The sequence below is a fragment of the Bos mutus genome, chromosome 8 (genome assembly GCF_027580195.1).
Source record: "Bos mutus isolate GX-2022 chromosome 8, NWIPB_WYAK_1.1, whole genome shotgun sequence".
Lineage (NCBI taxonomy): Eukaryota > Metazoa > Chordata > Mammalia > Artiodactyla > Bovidae > Bos > Bos mutus.
In genome coordinates, this window is record NC_091624.1 from 40,706,770 (window position 1) to 40,724,698 (window position 17,929).

General features: G+C 45.1%; 1 protein-coding gene across 6 annotated transcripts in view; it reads left to right on the forward strand.

The window, feature by feature from the left end:
* Nucleotides 1-2,603: 2,603 nt before the first annotated feature.
* The window catches only part of GFRA2 (GDNF family receptor alpha 2), a 249,901-nt gene continuing 234,575 nt past the window's right edge, over nt 2,604-17,929 (forward strand). For 4 of the 6 annotated variants that reach the window (XM_070375519.1, XM_070375520.1, XM_070375515.1 and 1 more), the window contains exon 1: nt 2,604-2,920. The gene's annotated coding sequence lies outside the window, so the exon portion shown is untranslated. Of the gene's footprint in view, nt 2,921-2,989; nt 3,122-17,929 lie in introns of all 6 variants that reach the window. The other 2 variants (XM_070375517.1, XM_070375516.1) reach the window with 2 other exon arrangements.

Consider the following 17,929-nt stretch of genomic DNA (forward strand, 5'->3'; position numbering starts at 1 on the left):
CAGTCCATGGAGTCGCTAAGAGTCGGACACGACTGAGCGACTTCACTTTCACTTTTTACTTTCATGCACTGGAGAAGGAAATGGCAACCCACTCCAGTGTTCTTGCCTGGAGAATCCCAGGGACGGGGAGCATGGTGGGCTGCTGTCTATGGGGTCGCACAGAGTTGGACACGACTGAAGTGACTTAGTAGCACAAAAGAAATGCATTAAATCACTAATATCCCAGAAGCACAGAATTCAGAGCCTGAAGATAGTTTTATCTTCCCTTGTAGAGGGGGCTTTCCTGATGGCTCAGATGGTAAAGAATCTGCCTTCAGTGTGGGAGACCCAGGGTCTATCCCTGGGTCGGGAAGATCACCTGCCGAAGGGCATGGCAACCCACTCCAGTATTCTTGCTTGGAGAATCCCATGGACAGAGGAGCCTGGTGGGCTACAGTCCATGGGGTTGCAAAGAGTCAACACGACTGAATGACTAACACTTTCTTTCAACACTTTTTTCTTGTAGAGAGGAAGCTGAAGTCTGGGAAGGCTGAGGGATTTACCCCAGATCACTTGTCACCCACATCCTTTGACTCCAAGCTCAGTGTATGTGTGTGTGCTCAGTCATGTCTTTGCAACCCCACAGACTGTAGCCCACCAGGCTTTTCTGTTTTTGGGGTTTTCCCAGCAAGAATACTGGAGTGAGTTGCCATTTTCTCCTCCAGGGGATCTTCCTGACCCAGGGATCGAAGCCAAACCTCATAAATTGGTAGACACATTCTTTACCACTGAGCCACCAGGGAAGCCCCCAAGCTCAGTGGGATGAAGTTTATCAGATCAGTTTTCTTTGGTGACTAGAGCGGGGCTGGCTGTATGTAGGCCCTGTCCCCAAATGAAGGAAGACCAAGGAGGCAGGTGGGATGGAGTGTGATGGAGAAAAGGTATAGAAAAGCAAGAACAACATGATGACCATTTTGCTATGTCATATTCTAATTGTATGTGTTGTCATTTTCATTTTATTCATTTTGAACTTATGATTCATGACACCACAGGCAGCTCTATAGTGGTGAGCTGGGCCTGGCTTTCTTTGAGACTGTCTTCATCCCCCATCACTACCTTTGCTATTTTTGCCATGATTTTAGTCCACTTTTATTAATATGTCATACTATTTTTCTTTAAATGAACTCCTTTTCAACTTTATTTATTTAAAAATGAAGCTTTGTTTTACTATTGTGCAAGGAAAACCAGTTATCACTTGCCAGAAATAGATGGTAATCATCAAAATAAATATAATGAGATCAAAACAAGGTTATTAAAATTTAGTTAGCTGCCTTTCCTGCCAAAAGCCCTTAGCCTGAGGCCTGTTTTTTCTTTGTAAAGAGGAAAATTAGCCAAGTGTTGGAGAGGCATTACAACCCTGCTAGCCCCAGATGAGACCTTCTCGAGGTAATCAGGATCTGTGTTACTTTCCTAGGGTTGCCACAAAGTGGATGTCTTAAAGCAACAGAAATTTGTCATCTGACAGTTCCGGAGACCAGAAGTTCAAAATCAAGATGTCAGCAGGGCTGTGTTCTCTTCTGAAATTTTAGGGGAGAATCTTTCCTTGCCTCTTAGAGCTACTGGTGTCTGGCTGGCCAGCCCTACTGTTCTTTGGTCTGTGACTGCATCGCTCCCATCTCTGCCTTTGTTGTCCTGTGGTCTCCTCCCAGTATCTCTGTCTCCCATGCGCATCTTATAAGGACAACAGCCGTGCTGGATCAGGGTCCATCCTACTTCAGGATGATCTCATCTTTTTATTTGTTTATTTGGCTGCCTCGGGTGTTAGTTGTGGCACATGGGATCTTTCATTGTGGTGCACGGACTTTCTCCTTGTGGCTCGTGGACTTAGTTGCTCTCTGGCAAGTGGGATCTAATGTGCATGCCTGACATTGCAAGGCGGAGACTTAATCACTGGACCACAGAGAAATCCCGGTATGATCTTGTCTTAACTAACTACATCAGCAATAACCCCACTTCCAAATCAGGCCACACTCTGAGGTCCTGAGGGTTAGGACATCAATGTGTCTTTCTGGGAGACACAATTCTTCCCGTTACAGGGTCTTTGAAAGAGAATCAAAAAAGGAGAACCACATGATTGACCATCATGTGGTCAATGCCCTTGAATGCCTGTCCAAGGGTCAGCAGTGGAACTTGACCCACAAGTGGGGAAATAATGCATTAAGAGTGGGTGGGAAGGCTGTGAGGTGATCCCTGCTTCTCCTTCTGGATGGAGGAACAAGGGATTCTCTTAGCTTTCAGGAACAGGTGGTGTTTTTGAGGTCTAAATGGGCCTTTGATAAGTCAGCTCTGGGGCCAGTAGGTGCCCCAGGGTTGAGGTGGAAGTGTTTTATAAAGGACCCTCAACCATTTCCCTACCCCCAGCCCCCGGGATCCAAAATTATCATCACAGAAATCTCCTTGCAAGCAGTCAAAGTTTACTGAGATCCTATTGAGTGCAAAGCCCAGTGGTTCCGGAAGTTGCCTGGGAGTGTCTGGTCTCCTGGACCAGCCACTGGGTAGCACTGGGCAGAAGGACAAATGGGAAGGGCCAAATGGGTGGGTGAGTTGGGCGGGGCTGGGACGGGTATTAGATGCTGTGGCTTCTAGGATGGAGAGGAAGCTGCCGGCCCAGAGAGTTTCCCAGAGGCACGGGTAGGAGAACTGTATTGGATACCACACCGTGAGCAGAAGTGGAGAAAGCGCTGAAGCTCTACTGTGTGGAGGAGGGGGAGACTGACAGCTGTTCTGCCAGGTGGTGACAGTGCTAAGGAGGAAAATCTAGCACGCTAAGAGGACAGGGAAGAAGGTTCGTGACAGACAGAGCAACAGGCGTAGAGGTGGAACAGCAGAGGCCCGCAGGGCTGGAGCAGAGTGACCAGGAAGAAAGAAGCAGGAAAGGAAGGTAAGAGGTTGGCAGGGGTGGGGGGTTGCACCAGGTCTTGAGGGGGCTGGTGATTCCATGCTGGTGAAGATATTGTATTTTATCCTAAGTGTCAAGGCAGGATTCTGAGCGGAGAAATCAGTCATCTGACAAATTTCAAAGAGATCACCCCACTGCTGTGTTGAGAATTGACTCGGGCAAGCAGAGCAGTAAGCTTGAGCAGTAAGTAACCCCGATAAGGTGATGCTGGTGTCGACCAAGGCGATGGTAGGAAGGTGATAGTGAATGGTGAGAAATAACTGGATTTTGGATACTCTTTAAAAGTAGATCCAGTGAGATATCCTGATTGGATGAGTGATGAGAGAGACGTGTCCAGGTGGGCTCCAAGGTGTTGAGGCCTGAGCTGCTGGGAGGATGGGATTGCGGTTTCTGGAGATGGACAAGGTTGTAGCTTGTGTGGGTCTGGAGGGAAAATCAGGGGTAGGTTAAGGTGAAGATGGGACTTTCAAGTGAAGATGCTGGGTGGGCAGATGCAAAAATGAGCCGGAAACTTAGGGAGGAGTTTGGGCTGGAGATAGAAATTTATGTTAGCAGCATTTAGATGGCATTTTAAAGCCATGAGATAACGAGATCACCTAGAATGTGGGTGTTTATAAAAAAAGACAAGAAGGAGAAGGATTGATCTCTGGGGCGCTGCAATCAGAAAGGCTATGAGGACAGATAAGCAAAGACAACAGAGAGAGGGCAGCTAGGGAGCTGAGAGAAGCACCAGGAGAGAGACTGGCTGTCCTGGAAGCCTTGGGAAGCCAGCGTTTTGAGAAGCGGGTGGTCCATTGGTTACTGCAATGTTGCTGATGGGTAGGACACGGTCTTAGGAGGAGAAGCAGAACAGCAAATCCAGTGGTGGGAGCCCCCGAAACCCTCTCCTGGTCACTTCCCTTTTCTCAGAGGAATAAGAATCACAGTTGAGGGGGGAGGTGGGAGGGGGTGGTGTTGGAAGTTTGAGGATAGGAGCGAAAGTGGACTCAGGAAAGGACCTAGTGTTTGTGCCAAGGGTCACTTTGATGGGTGGCAACTCCAGGATTTCTTTTTTTAAAGCTTTTTTTAAAAGAAAAATTTATTTTTTAATTGGAGGAAAATTGCTTTATAATGTTGTGTTGGTTTCTGCCATACAACAATGCAAATCAGCCATAATTATATGTGTGTATCTCTCCTCCTTCTTGAGCCTCCCTCCCCTCTCCCTATCCCACCCCTCTAGATCATCACAGAACACCAGGCTTGACTCCCTGTGGCATATAGCAACTGCTCACCAGCTATCTATTTTACACACGGCATTGTGCATATGTTGGTGCTGTAGTCTGCATTTGGCCCACTCTCTCCTCCCCCCACTGTGTCCGCAAGTCCATTCTCTACATCTGTGTCTCCATTCCTTCCCTAACAATAGTTTCCTCAATACCATTCTTCTAGATTCCACACACACATATATATATATATATGGTAATATACGATATTTGTTTTTCTCTTTCTGACTTACTTCAGTCTGTACAACAGGCTCTAGGTTCATCCACCTCACTAGACCTGATTCAAATTTGTTCTTGTATATGGCTGAGCATTATTCCACTGTATATGTGTACCACATCTTCCTTATCCATTCATCTGTAGATGGATGTCTAGGTTGCTTCCGTGTCCTTGCTAGTGTAAATAGTGGTGTAATGAACATTGGGGTACATGTGTCTTTTAGAACTGTGGTTTTCTTAGGCATATGCCCAATACTGGGATTTCTGGATCCTATGGCAGATTTATTCCAAGTTTTTTTTTTTAAGGTATTTCCATACTGTTCTCCCTAACCGCTGTATTGGTTTACATTCCCGCCAACAGTGTAGGAGGGTTCCCTTTTCTCCACATCCTCTCCAGCATTTATTGTTTGTAGATTTTATCATGATGGCCATTCTGACTGGTGTGAGGTGATTGTAGTTTTGGTTTGCATTTCTTTAAAAATTAATGATGTTGAGTATCTTTTCCCATGTTTATAGGACATCTGTCTGTCTTATCTGGAGAAATGTCTGTTTTAAAGAAGGTAGGGGAAGAAGAGTTGCTCAGAAGGGGAGCTTGACAGTGAACCTGCAAAGCACCCACATAAAGCTGAGAAACTTCAGTCATCCAGGTCAGAGGGAAGGGGAGCCGAAGGGGGAGAAAAATAAGGCCAACTTCTCAGAACCCCCAGGTAGGTCTTATATTAGTAGGGGAAGGGGCGGGAGGGACTTTCAGGCCAGCCAAACCATACACTCGAGAACCAGCCATCCTCTCTGTCGCTAGCTGTTTGCAGCCAGCAGAAATGCAGCTCGTGGGGTGAGAAGGAAGGGGTGGGACTGGACAGAGGGCACCAGGTGACGTGTGGCCACGCCCCCTCATCTGTCAGGACCAGAAACTCCTGAGACCCCTTCTTCTTGCTCCCTCGCCTCTCAAAGTGCCGGGTCAGACATTTAGGCAGGTTTTTCTTAGAGCATAGTTTGCATCTTTATTTTTAATTTTAATTGTATTTTATTGAAGTATAGTTGATTTACTATGTTGTGGACCTATATCTCTAAAGTAATACCTGGGCTAACCTAAATGTCTATCAGTAGAGGAATGGATATAGAAGATGTGGTGCATATATACAATGGAATATTACTCAGTCATTAAAAAGAATAAAATAATGCCATTTGCAACAACATGGATGGACGTAGAGAGTATCATACCGAATGAAGTAAGTCAGAGAAGGAGAAATATCTCCTTCTCTGATATATATATATATATATCTTGATATATATATCTCAAGATATATATATCTCTTGATATAACTTATATGTGGACTCTAAAAAGAAATGGTACAAATGAACTTATTTACAAAACAGAAGCAGATTCACAGACTTACAGAACAAACTTTTGGTTGCCAGAAGAAGAATGGGGGGAAGGGATAGTTAGGGAGTTTGGGATTTGGGGGGAAGGAATAGTTATGGAGTTCTGGATCGACAGGTACACACTGCTGTATTCAAAATGGATAACAAACAAGGTCCTACTGTACAGCACACGGAACTCTGCTCACTGTTGTGCGGCAGCCTGGGTGGGAGGGGAGTTTAGGGGAGAATGCATACATGTATATGAATCGCTGAGACCCTTTGCTGTCCACCTGAATCTATCACAACGTTGTTCGTCAGCTACATCCCAATAGAAAATAAAAGTACCTTGACTAATTAAACACACACACACACACTAGTTCAGACATGAGAGTAGTCCTGTGGGCTGTGACCTTCTTGCAAAGATGTTGCCACGACACAACATGTTCCTACTGAGCCTGTGACTCACTGTTCTCTGTGGGGGTCACTCTTTGTGTTTCAAGGGTAGACTGGATTTCTGGAAACAGCCTAAAGTCATTTTTGAACTTCCCTGGTGGCTCAGATGGTAAAGCGTCTGCCTGCAATGCGGGAGACCTGGGTTCAATCCCTGGGTCAGAAAGATCCCCTGGAGAAGGAAATGGCGAGCTACTCCAGTACTCTTGCCTGGAAAATCCCATGGACGGAGGATCCTGGTAGGCTACAGTCCATGGGGTTGCTAAGAGTCAGATACGACTGAGCGACTTCACTTTCTTTAAAGTCATTTAGACCAAATGTGGTGACTAAACTTGGGGATTAGAGTTTTTGTGGCCACCGATGAGGTTTGAAACAGAATAAAACTAGCTTTGTCTTGTTTAAAAGGGGACAATACTTCTTTTCCAGGATTTAATAAGTTACAGTGTGTAAAGTGCCTGCTGTGGTTTTTGATCTATAACAGGCATTGCATAATTGGTAATTATTAATAGTCCCAAAACAAAGATCCTGAAATGAATTGTTGAAATAAGCAATTCATCCCCAGTGTTATGGCTTTGAAGGGACAGACTTTATCAAGAATGATAAAATTTGCTGTTGGAAAAGCAGATTCATAACTCTGTAATCTTATCTGTGAATTTCTTTATCAACCTTGCAAGTTGAAGGATAGAGGGCTGCATATCAGAGAGAAGAGCAACTGGAGGAGATCATGGGGAGAGGAATAATGCTGACCCCTGGGTCATCTCTTGTTCAGTCACTTAGTCATGTCGGACTCTTTGCGACCCCATGGACTGCAGCAAGCCAGGCTTCCCTGTCCATCACCGTCTCCTGGAGTTTGCTCTTAGGCCTGCCCTTCTCTCACACAGTAGGTCATCAGGTACCAAAGGGGTCAAGTGTGTTTTCCCCTCCCCCACTGGAGCCCTCAATGCTTCTCTCCTGGCTTGCTGATGCCAGTAGAGAAGGAAAAACTCCAGGATGAGAAATTCTTGTCTTTGGCTTAAACTTTCAATCCTTTAGGACAAGAGCGAATAATCGGAAGAAGTTAGCATGGGAGTGACTTAGAGCTTTGTGTGAGGGAAGATACGAACTCTTTTCCTGAGACCAGGTGTTGATGGTGGGAGAGGTAGCAGAAGGGCCACAGGCAGTTTTGCAAAATGGGTGGGGAGGGAGGAGGCATCAGCCAATGGTCAGAAGTATGACCGCCTAATACCTTGTTTTGGGCAGAGCCAGACTTGCTCTGTGCTTCCTGTTCCAAGGGCTGCACGAGCAAGCCTCCCAGCCCAGGGCTATGCATGGTGAGGGCGCCCAGTGCTGCCTTGCTGCCACTGGGAGCAACAGGAAGTCTGAGCCCTTGTGTGGACTCTGCTCTAGCCAGGCTGGCCTCTGTGGTTGTTCCCTCTCTGGACTTCAGTTTCCCATGAAAGTAAATGGTGGCTTAGGACTGTATCATTGTTTCCTGGCTCTTTTGCTGTTTCCTTGTTTTTGTTCGGCCATGCAGCGTGGCTTGTGGGATCTTTGTTCCCTGAGCTGGGACTGAACCTGCGCCTCCTGCACTGGAAGAGCTGAGTCCTAACCCCTGGACCTCCGGGGAATTCCCTCCTAGCCTTTTTGTTTTATAACTTTGATCTGTGGTAAAAAAAAAATATGCTTTAAATTGAGACCCATTATATGTATTCATATTGTGTGTGTATATGAGGATAAAGATTTATTTATCTGTTACCTATTTATCTGTCATCTCTCTTTATCTCTGTCTGTCCATCTATTTCTATATAGTTCCTATCTCTCTGTTTCTTGAGAACCTTGACTTATATAAACGTATACACACGCACACACATATATGCATTTGTGTATATATATGTGTGCACCTTTCTCTACTATCTGTCTATGTTTCTACCTACCTATCATTTATCTATCTAACTGGACAAAAATCGCAAGACTTGCAGTTTGAAAAACATGAGAGTAGGTGGTCGGTAATGCACTTTCCAATTTTGCTATTTTAGGCTTATTTTGAAGCCAGTCGTTGGTTGATTGGTTGAATATGTAGCAATGGGTTACACAGGGATGTCCTTGTAGCACAGAGCATACCTCATGGTAAGTATCTTTCGACTGTAAGTTGTGACTGTTGTTCTCATCACCTGGATTGGCATCAGCACCTTGAAACCCAGTTCACTTCTCACCCTTTGGCTTTTCTCTGTAGGTACTCCTTGGTTTCTGCTGTATCCTATAATTTAAAAAAAAAGTCCATTTATTTATTTGGCTGCGTCGAGTCTTAGTTGTGACATAGGGGATCTTGGCTGTGGCTTTCAGACTTCTCTCTAGCTGTGGCATGCAGGCTCCAATGCGTGCGGGCTCAGTGGTTATGGTTTGCAGGCTTAGTTGCCCTGTGGCACGTGGGGTCTTAGTTCCCACCCCCTTGCTTTAGAAGGTGTATTCTTGACCATTGGACCACCAGGGAGTTCCCTGTATTCTGTAATTTTTGATTCTGAGATAATTTATTTCTCCAAGCTTTATTGAGGTGTAATTCACAAGTAAAATTTTAATATATTTAAAGTGTACAATGTGATGATCTGATGTATGGGATATTCCCTGGTGGCTCAGATGGTAAAGCATCTGCCTATAATGTGGTAGACCTGGGTTCAGTCCCTGGGATGGGAAGATCTCCTGGAGAAGGAAAGGGCAAACCACTCCAGAACTCTTGCCTGGAAAACCCCATGGACAGAGGAGACTGGTAGGCTACAGTCCATGAGGTCGCAAAGAGTCGGACACGACTGAGCAACTTCATTTTCACATGTGATGATCTGATGTATGTATACACTGTGAAATGAGTCCCATAGTCAAGTGAATTAACACATCCACCATCTCACAGTTACCTTTTTTTTTTTTTTTTTTTGTGAGAATGCTTAAGATCAACTCTTTTACCCAGCACATAACACAGTATTATTAATTTTTTTTTCAGTATGATTAATTATAATCACCAAGCTGTACATTAGCTCCTCAGAACTTATTCATCTTGTTACTTAAAACTTTCATCCTTTCCCCAACTCCTGACTTCCCTGCCCCTGGCAACCACCATTTCTACTTGCCTCTATGAGTTCCATCTTTTTTTTTTTTTTTTTAAGATTTTTTGATGTGGACCATTTTTAAAGTCTTTATTGAATTTGTTAAAACATTGCCTCCACTTTATGTTTTGGTTTTTTGGCCCCAAAGCATATGTGATCTTAGTTCCCAGGGAAAGTGAAAGTCACTCAGTCATGTCCGAGTCTTTGACACCCCATGGACTTAGCCCATGGAATTCTCCAGGCCAGAATACTGGAATGGGTAGCCTTTGCCTTCTCCAGGGGATCTTCCCGTTCCAGGGATTGAACCCACGTCTCCCACATTGCAGGCGGATTTTTTAGCAGCTGAGCCACAAGAGAAGTGCAAGAATACTGGAGTGGGTAGCTTATCCCTTCTCCAGTGGATATTCCCTACCCAGGAATAAAACCAGGGTCTCTTGCATCACAGGCGGTGCAACTTTACCAACTGACTGAGCTATGAGGTTCCCAGAGCAGGGATCAAACTTGTACCTCCTGCATTGGAAGGTGAAGTTTTACCCACTTCTTTTTTATCTCACATGTAAGTGATACCATACAATATTTGTCTTTCTCTGTCTATTTTGCTTGGGATAAAACCCTCCACGTTCATCTATATTATTGAAAAATGGCAGATCACCTTATTTTTTAAGGCTGAGTAATATTTAAGGCTATGGTTTTTCCTGTGGTCATGTATGGATGTGAGAGTTGGACCGTGAAGAAGGCTGAGTGCCGAAGAATTGATGCTTTTGAACTGTGGTGTTGGAGAAGACTCTTGAGAGTCTCTTGGACTGCAAGGAGATCCAACCAGTCCATTCTAAAGGAGATCAGCCCTGGGATTTCTTTGGAAGGAATGATGCTAAAGCTGAAACTCCAGTACTTTGGCCACCTGATGCGAAGAGTTGACTCATTGGAAAAGACTCTGATGCTGGGAGGGATGGGGGGCAGGAGGAGAAGGGGACGACAGAGGATGAGATGGCTGGATGGCATCACTGACTCGATGGACATGAGTCTGAGTGAACTCCGGGAGTTGGTGATGGACAGGGAGGCCTGGCGTGCTGCGATTCATGGGGTCGCAAAGAGTCGGACACGACTGAGTGACTGAACTGAACTGAACTGAATATTCCATTGTGCATATATACATGTATATGTATATATACACACACTGTGTCTTTATCCATTCATCTGTCAGTAGAGACTAAGGTTGTATTTATATCTTGGCTACTGTAAATAATACTGCAATGAACTTAAGAGTGCAGATCATTTCTTTGGTGCTTATTTCAGGAATTCTTTGATGTCTAAGCTTGAATGGTGTTTCTCTAGAGATAGTCTGTGTGATTGCTTTTTTCCAGCAAAACCACTTTAAAATATTGTTTTTGCTGTGATGCTTCCTAGCTGCTGTAAGTTTCACCCTAAATCCACATCAGGACCATTTTTGGATCAGGAGTTACAAGGGGAAACAGTGGCAGACTTTATTTTCTTGGGCTCCAAAATCACGGTGGACAGTGACTGCTGTTATGAAATTAAAAGATACTTGCTCCTTGGAAGAAAATCTATGACAAACTCAGACAGCATGTTAAAAAGCAGACACATCACTTTGCCAACAAAAGTCCATATAGTCAAAGCTATCGTTTTTCCAGTAGTCATATATGGATGTGAGAACTGGACCATAAATAAGGCTGAGCACTGAAGAACTGATGCTTTCGAATTGTGGTCTGGAGAAGACTCTTGAGAGTCCCTTGGACTGCAAGGAGATCAAACCAGTCAATCCTAAAGGAAATCAACTCTGTATATTCATTGGAAGGATTGATGCTGAAGCTGAAGCTCCAATTCTTTGGCCACTTGATGCAAAGAGCCAACTCATTGGAAAAGACCCTGATGCTGGGAAAGATTGAAGGCAGGAAGAGAAGGGGATGACAGAGGATGAGATGATTGGATGGCATCATCGACTCAATGGACATGAGTTTGAGCAAATTCTGGGAGATGGTGAAGGACAGGGAAGCCTGGTGTGCTGCAGTCCATGGAGTTACAAAGAGTCAGACAAGACTGAGCAACTGAACAACAACAAGAAGGAGAGACTACCCAGAGCAGAGACAGGCAGGTATCCTGACCATTGTCAGGTGTGGGGTAGTTTTATTTAGAATGAAAAGGTGTGCTTCCTTCATAGCTCAGTTGGTAAAGGATCTGGCTGCAATGCAGGAGACCCGGTTCAATTCCTGGGTCAGGAAGATCTGCTGGAGAAGGGATAGGCTACCCACTCCAGTATTCTTGGGCTTCCCTTGTGGCTCAGCTGGTAAAGAATCTGCCCACAATGCAGGAGACCTGGGTTCAATCCCTGGGTTGGGAAGATCCCCTGGAGAAGGGAAAGGCTACCCACTCCAGTATTCTGGCCTGGAGAATTCCATGGGCTGCCTAGTCCATGGGGTCATAAAGAGTTAGACACAACTGAGCAACTTTCACTTCACTTCAAAGGTATGCTGGCTTTGTGATGGCATCTCTCATCTGCCTCCCACCCTTCTTGAGCCCACATTTTGTCCCTTGGGCTACTCCCTTTCATGTTGATCCATTAAAACCCAAGCTCCAGGTCAACAGGGATTATCTGAACCCCCAACCCCCACCCCAGCCCGAATTTTAATCAGCACTTACCTCTTGAGATAGGGCTTTCTGATGATTTTTGACCTTTGGGGATTTTTCTTTTCCCTTAGTTCAGCTATGGATTTATGAAATTAATTTATTTTTCATTATCATATTTTTGGTGCTTTTTATTGGGAGACTTTTTTGGACATCTAGACTGTCTATTACCTGAAATAAAAGATCCTAATAGTACTTCTCAACAGAGAAATCCTACGCCTTTCTTACAAATGGATAGGAGGATACAGTTCTGGGGTTGTGAAGCCTTAAATATACAAGATGGGGCTTCCCAGGCAGCACAGTGGTAAAGAGTCCATCTGCCAATGCAGGAGACTGAAGAGATGCAGGTTCGATCACTGGCTTGGGGAGATCCCCTGGAGAAGGAGATGGCAATGCACTCCAGCACTCCAGTTTTTGCCTGGAAAATCCCATGGACAGAGGAGCCTAGCAGGCTACAGTCCATAGAGTTGCAAAGAGCCGGACATGACTGAGAGACTAAACAACAACACAAATACACCAGATGGCTAGGATAGGGTGGAGCAGTGGATTAAACTGAGCAACTTGGAGGAGCACCTTGATTAAGAGCATAGCTTCTTGAATTCCTGGTTACTTATTAACTGTGACAATCAACTTGGACACTTACACACTGTCAGCTTAACCTCTGAAGTCCCGTCTGTGTATTGCAAATAATATTTTGGAAGATAAGTGCTCTCAAGCATCTATCATGGTGTCTGGCATGTACCAAGTATTCAATAAACGCGGGCCACTATTGTTTCATTTCCTTTCTTGCTTGGCTGCCTCCTGGCCATGGTATTTCCCATCATCTGAAAAGGCTGTAGTGTCTGCACTGGGAGCCTGGGGACCCAGGTCAGTGTCTAGCTGTGTAAATTGGGGCATGTCACTCTGTCTTACTGTTCTCTCACATGTAAACATTTTTCTCATCTGTGAGATGTGGGGGTGGACTAAGTGATTTCTAAGGATCTTCTCACCCTCACAGTCTGTGATTCGAGTAAGAATAGTGTGAAAAGCAAAATGTACCCCTCAAAACACAACATTTTTCCAGGCAGCCCTCAGCGTATTAACAGACTGTACTTCCCAGAGCTGATGTGTAAAAGTTGGATCTTTGGAACTGGCACATATTTTCCCATAGGAGTAGTTTTTAAGTGATGGTTGGCTTCCTGGGCTAGTGCATAAAACCCAGCTTAATCCACAGTGAAGCAGAAACACTGCATTTGCATTGGAAATGGTAAAAAACAATACTGCCACAATACTAGTAATTAAACAAAACAGAAAAACAATTTCATTGAATAAGAGCTCATTTTTAATTTATCTAGAATCCTGGTGCTTGAGGGAAGCCAGTTAATTTAGAAGAGGAGGAGACCTATGGCTATGCATTGGGAAGAATCTGTAAACGCTTCTTCTGGGCTCTCTTGAGGGACGGAGGCTGATGGCACAAGTTCCTTATTTATTATTTTTGGCTGTGCTGGGTCTTCACTGATGAACGGGCTTTTCTCTAGTTTCAACAAGTTGGGGCTAGACTTCACTGCGGTGCATGGGCTTCTCATTGGAGTGGCTTCTCTTGTTGCAGAGCATAGGCTCAATAGTTGCACGGGCTTAGTTGCTCTGTGGCATGTGGAATCTTCCTGGACCAGGGATTGAACCCACGTCTCCTGCATTGGCAGGCAGATTCTTTACCATTGAGCCACCAGGGAAGCCCACTCAAGTTCTTTAAGTATCTGATTTCATTGAAGAATTCAAGGATTTCTCCTGCACCACTTTATCTTCTTGAGATAACATTGGCCTAAATCCTCTCAGGTCTAACAATCATTGTAACCTTTAGGATTTGGCAAGTGGAGAGGGAGGGAAAAACGAGGAAAACAGGAGACAAGAATTATCCCAGTGTCGCAAGTTGCTGATGCTCAGGCATGTTTTGTTGAGCCTGTGTCATACTATCCAATGTAGCAATTTTTTTTCTATTTTTAAAATTTCATTTTTCCATCTTTCAGTTCAGTTCAGTCGCTCTGTCATGTCCGACTCTTTGCAACCCCATGAAATGCAGCACGCCAGGCCGCCCTGTCCATCACCAACTCCCGGAGTTGAGACATAATTGACAAAGAAAAATTGTATACATTTAAGGTGTATGGCTTGATGTTTTTGTATAGTGTACATTATACAAATATAATCACCACAATCAAGATAATTAACATTCTCATTATCTTGCATAGTTCACCCTTTTTTGTATATGTGATGAGAACACTGAAGATATATCCTCTTAACAAATTTCAGGTACACAGTACAGTATCCACATAGCATTTCAGACTTTAAAAGAATTACCTGCCAGGATGTTGAAATGTCATTAAAAGATACCCAGATTTCTGGCAATGGGAAGCCCTAGCAGCCTGGCCTTGTAGCATTAACCTCCCACAGGGTAACAGTAGTCTGGTGCTTACCCACCAGGTCTTCACTTAATGAGGGTATTTTCTGGTTAGACCCTGTAGGTATTTGAGTTTGAAAACCCCCAAGTGATGTACTTTAATAAGAGGAAGGGGATTAAAAAGAATGCGTGTGTATTTGCATGAAAGAGATGATCTGCTGCTGCTGCTGCTGCTAAGTCTCTTCAGTCGTGTCCGACTCTATGCGACCCCATAGACGGCAGCCCACCAGGCTCCCCAGTCCCTGGGATTCTCCAGGCAAGAACACTGGAGTGGGTTGCCATTTCCTTCTCCAATGCGTGAAAGTGAAAAGTGAAAGTGAAGTCACTCAGTCGTGTCCGACTCTTAGCGACCCCATGGACTGCAGCCCACCAGGCTCCTCCGTTCGTGGGATCTTCCAGGCAAGAGTACTGGAGTGGGATGCCATTGCCTTCTCCAGAGATGATTTGAGAGGGGGTGAATTGACAGAAGTAATAAAAGAAAAAATAAGAAAAGGAAGGCGAGTCACGCACCGTCAGGGAGTCAGGAAAAGTCAGCCAGTTCCTCCTGTGACCACCAGGTGGCCTCGCAACCCCAGCACTGCTTGGTTGCTATTTGAAGGGACTTCTGATTGGCTGAAAGAAGCAGTATGCAAATACATAAATATATTCTAACATTGCAGATTTTAATAAGAGTTTGGGCAGTTCCCACGTGCAGGACACGGTTGATAAGTGCACTCACACCACTCTGTCCCCTCCGTTGTCTGTGCTGTGACTTCTCCCTTCAGATTCAGACAGGAAATACTTCTATGTACATGAAGTTTCTAAGTTAAGAATCAAGATTTCCATGCTTGGCTGGTTATTACTATTCTCTGAGCCAAATCCTGAAATTCCCCAGAGAAAAGGATGTGCCTGTATTTCTGATCTAAGGGCAGTTTGGCTGTGGTACCCATACTCTTTCCATCACGAGGGTGGACTTGGCTGACCTTGATGAATGGGTGGGGTCCACCTCCTCCCTCACTGTCCCATGTGAAACTGTCTGTAAGCTCTGTGTTGGTCACAGGTGGGGTCTGTCCCCCTTCCCACGTCACCATTAGATTCTGCCTTTCCCTGTCCCTGTGTCACCTGGGAGCTTCTGTATTACTACCACAGACCTCTCTCTGGAGCATCATTCTCAAGTTTTGGAAGGGACCAGTTCCACCTGGACCAGAGAAGGCAATGGCAGCCCACTCCAGTACTCTTGCCTGGAAAATCCCATGGATGGAGGAGCCTGGTGGGCTGCAGTCCATGGGGTCGTGAAGAGTCGGACACGACTGAGCGACTTCACTTTCACTTTTCACTTTCACGCACTGGAGAAGGAAATGGCAACTCATTTCAGTATTCTTGCCTGGAGAATCCCAGGGATGGGAGCCTGGTGGGCTGCCATCTATGGGGTTGAACAGAGCTGGACACGACTGAAGTGACTTAGCAGCAGCAGCAGCAGTTCTACCTGGGGAGCTGATTAACATGCTGGGTCCATCTCAGACATTTTGAAACAGACTCTAAGAGTGTGGGGTTTAGGAATCTGCCTTTAAAACAAGCAGCCATGGGGGTCCTTAGCCTGTGCTATGAGAAATATCACTCTGAAACTGTTTGGGTTTGGGTTCATGAAAGCCATTAGCACATGATCTGGAGCCCAGTTGTAGCTTGGGCAAATCCTTTTTCTTAGTTTTCCCATCTGTAAAATGAGGGCTTTGAGTAGGCTTGTCTCTAGGCTCCCTTCCAGCTGTGCAAGCTAGACTTGATAGCTCAGCCTTGGTTCAGGTGATTCTCAGGTGTGGATATTCATCTCTCCTCCTTCTCAGACCCACTTCTCCGAAGGCTGTGTTACTTGCTGCTGCTCCTGGACTATGCATACTCTCAGCCCCACCTACAGAACTGGGGAAGGGCTAAGGGGAAAGGCTCTGCATATGAGGAAAGAGTCTGCATGTTAGCTTTCCTGTTTTCTGACAGTTTTTCTGCTCCAGGAGCACATGCCCCAGGCCTGCAGAAGGAAGCTGTGTCCAAGACGAGCAACCACCAGGCCCTGCAGGGGTGCTCCTGGGGTGAAAGTCATGGGGAGGTCTTTCTATGTTTCTGTGCTCTACCCCAGAGCTTGCTTCTGGCTCATTGTATGGAGGTGTTCTGGACCAACTATGTCTCCCCCAAATTTATATTGAAGCTCTAACCATCAATGTGATTTTATGTAGAGGTAAGAGAGTTCCAGAAAAACATCTATTTCTGCTTTATTGACTATGCCAAAGCCTTTGACTGTGTGGATCACAATAAACTGTGGAAAATTCTGAAAGAGATGGGAATACCAGACCACCTGACCTGGCTCTTGAGAAACCTATATTCAGGTCAGGAAGCAACAGTTAGAACTGGACATGGAACAACAGATTGGTTCCAAATAGGAAAAGGAGTACGTCAAGGCTGTATATTGTCAGCCTGCTTATGAGAAACTCTGGGTTGGAAGAAGCACAAGCTGGAATCCAGATTGCCGGGAAAAATATCAATAACCTCAGATATGCAGATGACACCACCCTATTGGAGAAAGTGAAGAGGAACTAAAAAGCCTCTTGATGAAAGTGAAAGAAGAGAGTGAAAAAGTGGGCTTAAAGCTCAACATTCAGAAAATTAAGATCATGGCATCTGGTCCCATCACTTCATGGCAGATAGATGGGGAAACAGTGGAAACAGTGTCAGACTTTATTTTTTGGGGGCTCCAAAATCACTGCAGATGGTGACTGCAGCCATGAAATTAAAAGATGCTTACTCCTTGGAAAGAAAGTTATGGCCAACCTAGACAGCATATTAAAAAGCAGAGACATTACTTTGCCAACAAAGGTCCATCTAGTCAAGGCTATGGTTTTTCCAATAGTCATGTATGGATGTGAGAGTTGGACTGAAGAAAGCTGAGTGCCAAAGAATTGATGCTTTTGAACTGTGGTGTTGGAGAAGACTCTTGAGAGTCTCTTGGACTGCAAGGAGATACAACCAGTCCATTCTAAAGGAGATCAATCCTGGGTGTTCATTGGAAGGACTGATACTAAAGCTGAAACTCCAGTACTTCGGCCACCTCATGCAAAGAGTTGACTCATTGGAAAAGACTCTGATGCTGGGAGGGGTTGAGGGCAGGAGGAGAAGGGGACGACAGAGGACGAGATGGCTGGATGGCATCACTGACTGGATGGATATGAGTTTGAGTAAACTCCAGGAGTTGGTCATGGACAGGAAGGCCTGGTGTGCTGAGATTCATGGGGTCGCAAAGAGTAGGACACAACTGAGCGACTGAACTGACTGAACTGACTGAAGGCTTTTAAGGAGGTACATGAGTGCATGTGCGTGCTCAGTCATGTCCAACTCTTTGTAATCTCATGGACTGTAGCCCGCCAGGCTCTTCTGTCCATCGGATTCTCCAGGCAAGAATACTGGAGAAGGTTGCCATTTCTTCCTCCAGGGGATCTTCTTGACTCAGAGATCGAACCCGCATCCCCTGAATTGGCAGGTGAATTCTTAACCACTTTACCACCTGGGAATTATTAAATGAGATATT